Source organism: Trichosurus vulpecula, chromosome 3 (genome assembly GCF_011100635.1).
Source record: "Trichosurus vulpecula isolate mTriVul1 chromosome 3, mTriVul1.pri, whole genome shotgun sequence".
Lineage (NCBI taxonomy): Eukaryota > Metazoa > Chordata > Mammalia > Diprotodontia > Phalangeridae > Trichosurus > Trichosurus vulpecula.
Window position 1 is genome coordinate 421,107,538 of NC_050575.1, and position 5,840 is coordinate 421,113,377.

Sequence of the window (5,840 nt, forward strand, 5' to 3'; positions counted from 1 at the left end):
GAATGGATAGAGAGCGGGCCTTGGAGTCAAGAGGCCCTGGGTTCAAGTCTTGCATTGGTGACATCCTGGCTGTGCGACCAACCGTAGACAAGTCACTTAAACTCTCAGTGTCCCAGGATATTTTTTAAGGCTGTAAGTTGCACCCCAGGTGTTGATCTACATTGGTAATAAAAATTTTTTTTTTCACCTGCCCCCAGGAATTCCCTATGCCAATGAAATCATAGATCTGGTTTATCCCTGCCCCCCCCCCCAAACAAATAAACCATGAGCCAGCATTGTACTCATCACTACAGAAAGAAAAACCCAAAAAGAAAAAAAAAAAAGCAATCCCTGTCCTCAGGAAGCTTATCTTCTAGTCTGTGTACAACATATACAAAGATAAGTAAATGCAAGATAACTTTAAGAGAGAGACTGAGAGAGAAATAAACAGAGAGGAGGGGAGGGGAGGGGAGGGAAGAGGGAAGAGGGAAGAGGGGAGAGGGGAGAGGGGAGAGGGAATAGGGGAGAGGGGAGAGGGGAGAGGGGAGAGGGGATGGGAGGGGAGAGGAGGGGAGACAGACACACAAAGAGAGGGACAGAAAGGATACAGAAGAAGAGGACAGAAGAGAAGATGGAGGAGAGAGACACAGGGGGGAGGGAGGGAGGGAGAGGGAGAGAGAGAGAGAGAGAGAGAGAGAGAGAGAGAGAGAGAGAGAGAGAGAGAGACTTAGAGATTGCAGGGATTATCTTTCATTTGGTCATTGTGTTTCCAGAGCTTAGCCCAGTGTGCACATATTAGGTGCTGGATTGAATTGGTTTGGAAAGAGTAGGAGGTACCACTTAAGCTGAGCTCTGAAGGGGGATGGATAGTAGATATGGATAGGAATTGCAACTATCTGCTGGAGTCATTCTTCACCCAGGACTACATTTCTTGGATACCCTAGTTTGCAGGGTGTCAAAAAGTGAAAGATACTTTTTTCATCTGTTGCTTTAGACTATAATTGAACAGTCTGTCTTCTGGTGTTTGCCCAACACATGAGCATCTACTTTATTTGCTACTACAAAAAGTGCTGCTATAAATATGTTGGTACATATAGGATCTTTCTTCCCCGCCCCCTTCCCCCCATTGATCTCCTTGGATGATATTCCTAGCAGTGGGATCTCAGGGTCAAAAGACACTGACATTGTAGTATCTTCTCAAAACCAAGTTAATTTCCTTCTAGAATGGTTGGGTCAATCATTAATGTGCCTGTCAGCCCTATCTATCATGTGGCAAGGGTGGCTCTGAGTACATGACTGCCTGTCTTTGTATTCTTTCCTGAATTTAGGTGAATGAGTGCTCTAATATTAGAATGACCAAGCAACTGTGTGAGTTCAGGAAACGCTGAGACCCATCAGAAGTCCCATCAGTGACTGGCATCAGGAGCAGTAGCCACAGGAGTCAGGAGGTGACCAAGCAGCAACCTTGAAATGAAGGGGTCAAGTAGTGACTGAGTGGCAGTGAGGGGCCTAGTTTAGTAGCATCTAAGTCCCTTGAGGCTTAGCACAGTGCAGTGGCTGAGCAACCTGCTTAACCCAGTCAGTCAATCAGTCAACAACATGTCTGGTATTGTGCTAATCCCTGGGGATACGAGGAAAGTCAAACGGAAGTCTCTGCCCTCAGGGAGCTCACAATCCAGTGTGGGAAACAACAAGCAAACTAATGTATAGAAACAAGCTATGTATAGGATAAGTATTGTCCAGTTGTTTCAGCCATGTCTGACTCTCTGTGACCCTCAGGAGTTTGCTTGGCAAACATGTTGGAATGGTTTGCCATTTTCTTCCCTAGCTCATTTTCCAGATGAGGAAACTGAGGCAAACAGGGCTATGACTTGCCCAAGGTCATACAACTAATAAGTGTCTGAGGCTGGATTTGAACTAAGGTGTTCCTGACTCTAGGCTGGCACTCTATCCCCTGCACTACCTAGCTACCACACCCCACCCCAAATTGGGAAAATTGGGTAAGCCCATCTGGAGCACAATAGATAAGTCTCAATCTGGGGAAATCACTTCCCTGATCATGGAATCACCCCTGCCAGGTAAGGATAAGATTAAATAGGAAATGATTAATGTAAGGAAGACACTACAATTAAGAGGGGTGGGGAAGGCTTTCTTGTAGAAGATGAAATTTTAGTTGAAACAAGGGAAGTCAGTAGGTGGAGATGAGGAAGGAGAGCATTGAGGGTATGGAGACAGCCAGAGAGAATGTCCAAAGCCTAGAAATGGAGCATCTTGTTCATGGAACAGAAAAGAGTTCAGTGTCACTGGAAAGTAGAGCATATGTGTGAGGGTATAAGGTGTAAGAAGCTTGGAAATGTGGTGGTGGATGGGGCTAGATGATGAAGGGCTTTGAATGTCAAACAGAAGATTTTGTATTTGATCCTAGAGGTTATAGAAAACCACTGGGAATTATTTCAGGGTGTGTGTGTGTGTGTGACAGGATCAAACCTACACTTTAGGAAAATCACTTTGACTTAACCAAATGGAGGATAGATGAGAGTGGGGTGAGACTGTGGCAGGCAGACCAATCAGCAGGCTATTGCAGTGGTCCAGGTGTGAAGCCATAAGGGCCCACACGAGGGTGGGAACAATATCAGAGGAGAGAAGGAGATGTATTCAAGAGATGTCATGAAGGTGAATTCAACAGTCCTTAGTAACAAATTGGAGCAGGGGTGGTGGTGGGTGAGAGATGGTGAGGAGACAAGGATGACACCTAGGTTGCAAGCCTTGGTGATGGGGAGTTGGTGGTGTCCTTAACAGTTACAGGGAAGTTTGGAAGTGGGGAAGACTTAAAGGGAAAGATAATGTCTTCAGTTTTGGAAATGTTGAATTTAAAATGTCTTTTGGATTTCTAGTTCTAGATGTCTTGGAGATGTGAAATGGGAGGTCAATGGAGAGGTTGGAGCTATATGTGAAGAATCATGGATTTCATTGGAGTTGATGAGATCACTAAGTGGAATAATATAGAAAAAGATGAGAAGAGGTCCTAGGACAGACCGTGTGGGACACCCATGGTTAGTGGGCATGACCTAGATGAGTAACCAGAACTGAGAAGGACAAGTCAGATAGGTAAGAGAAGAATCAGAAGAGAGTGGAGTCCCAAAAACCCAGAGAGAAGAGAGTATTAAGGATGAGTGACAGTGTCAAAGGCTGCAGAAAGGTCAAAGAGAATGAGGATTGAGAAAAGGTCATTGGATTTGGCCATTTGGAGATCATTGTAACCTTGGAGAGAGCAATTTGGTTGAATGATGAGGTTGGAAGTCAGATTGTAGTGGGGTTAAGAAGAGAGAGGAGAGGAAGTGGAAATTATAAGAGATGGCCTTCTTAAGGAGTTTTGCCACAAAGAGCAGAAGACATATAGAACAATAGTAGCAAGGATGGAAGGCTCAAGTGATGGATTTTTGAGGATAGGAAATGTTTGTAGCAGTAGAGAAAGAACCAGTAGTAAAGGAGAGATTGAAGATAAATGATGCAAGGGATAGTCTGTTGGAGGGGACAGGATAGAATGGGATTCCTTGTGCAGGTGGAGGGGTTTGCCTTGGCAAGGAGGAGAGCAACCTCTTCATGTGAGATAGAAGGAGAGGAGATGGGGCAGATGACATCTGAGTGATATGAGATGAGGAACAGGAGAGAAGAGGGAGCTCTCAGCAAATATTCTCGATTTTTTCTGTAATATGTGAGGCAAGCTTCTCAGCTGAGAGGATGGCGGAGAGGGAGACATCAGAGTCTTGAGAAGGGATGAAAGGTTTGGAAGAGTCTCTGTGGAGAGTGGATTTTGATAATGGAGATGTAGAAGAATTGTGAAAAATTGCTGAGTAGCAGCGAGGTCCCAGTTGAAGGGGTGCAACATAAATTTGTAGCAGATCCAGTCAGAATGGTCACATGATTTTCTTCACCTTCATTCAGCAGGACATGAGTAGGAGCAAAGACAGCAGATGACAGGAGTGATCCAAGGCTGAGGCTTGGCAGAACACAATCAGCAATGTTATGAGGGGCTCCAGGGACTCAAGACAAGAGAACAGTATAGAGTTGAATTGGTTCAACAGAGGATCAAGTTCGGGAAAAGAGGAGAGAATGGCTACTGCAAAGGTGATGGCCTGGCGGAGAACTGAGGGGTTGAGGAATTGGAGGTCATAATGGGGATAAAGAGAGGTTTTGGTAAGGGAAGGCAGAGGGAGAGGTGGAAAGCCAATAGATTATGGTTGGATAAAGGAATTTCAGAGTCCTTGAAGATGGAGGCGGTACATTTGTGGATAATGGCAAGATCGAAGGTATGACCATCTTTGTGTGTGGGTAAGATGGGATGGAGGAGTAAGTCACAGGAAGTGAGTAGGTTGAAAAACTGAATGGTTAGAGTGTTTGAGGCAGTATGTTATGTTGAAATCTTCTAGTATGAAGGCAGAAGTTGGGGAAGAGAAAAAGATGTGAGCTATCTTTGAGAATTAACTCATTGAAGAAGGAAGGGAACATCCTAGAGGTTTATAGACGACAGCTACCAGGATTTTGATTGGGTGGACAATGCAGATTACATGGTCCTCAAAGGAGGAGAGGTTACTGAGTGATGGAGATAGGGAAAAAATCTGAAAGTGGCAATGGGGAGCAAGGATTATTCCAACTTCACTGCCTCAACCAGTGAGCCAAAGGGAATGAGTAAAAGTGCAGTCAGTATCGAAATGGGTGGCCAAGGAGGCTCTGTCATCAAGGGGAGACAGGTCTCAGTTGCTAGAAGATGAAAGAAATGGGAGAGGAAAAGATTTATGATAAAGGCAAGTTTGTTGCCTATGGAACAAGCATTACAGAGGGCATAGTAGAAGGACTAGTTGGATTGAGACTTTGGGGTGGGGGTGCGGGTGGAGGGGGATAGGAATAAAGAACAGGGTGGTAGGGAACGGAGTTAGGATGATGACCTAAAGAGCTTCAGAATCACTGGGATGTGAAGAGTATGACTGGGTATAAGTGTGTTAATTATTAAGTGGAAGATACCTCTCCTCTTCCAAGAGGATACCAGAGATCAGTGGGAGACAAGCAGGCAGCACACAAGATGAAAGGCACAAACTTAGATAGAAAGCCCCAGTTTTTCCTCTCCCTTCCCTCTGAAAGCTGGAGATCAGACAAGAGACAGTGAAGCAGGAGATGGAAGTTCCTCTCCCAGTAGATTTTCCTCTGCCTCTTCTCTCAGGGGTCACATGTCAGATGGAAGGTGTGCCTTGCCTCTCCAGAGATGAGGCAGCTGCAGTAGAAGTCCTGTGGCCAGGGTAAGATGGAGATCAGGTCCTGGGATGCCTTTCCTCTTCCTCTGTGCAGCAGGAAATGGAAAGGTTACCTCAGGGTTTCTTACCCCTTAGTATCCCGAGGGAATTTGTACCCTAGGGACTCTACCCTCCAGGAGGGATGCTACATAAAAGGGGAGGGGGGCTTATAGGATAGAATCTGGGAGTCCTTCCTTTACATTTTCAAGGACCTACCAGAGATATTCTCTGTCCAGGACTCTTGGTCTTGAATATCCCACTAAATAGATATCACTAGAAAAAAAGGAGTGATTTTTGGTTTGGATTGTAATTCGACAGTCTGTTTTGAGATGTTTTTCCTTACAAGTCAGGTCAGTGGGGCAGCTAGGTGGTGCAGTGAATAGAGCACTGGCCCTGGAGTCAGGAGGACCTGAGTTCAAATCTGGCCTCAGACACTTGACACTTACTAGCTGTGTGACCTTGGGCAATTTACTTAATCCCAATTGCCCTGCCTTCCCCCCTCAAAAAAAAAAAGCAACAAAAAAACCAAGTCAGATCAGTTCCTTTGAAATAACTTTTGCTTGCCTAAGTGCA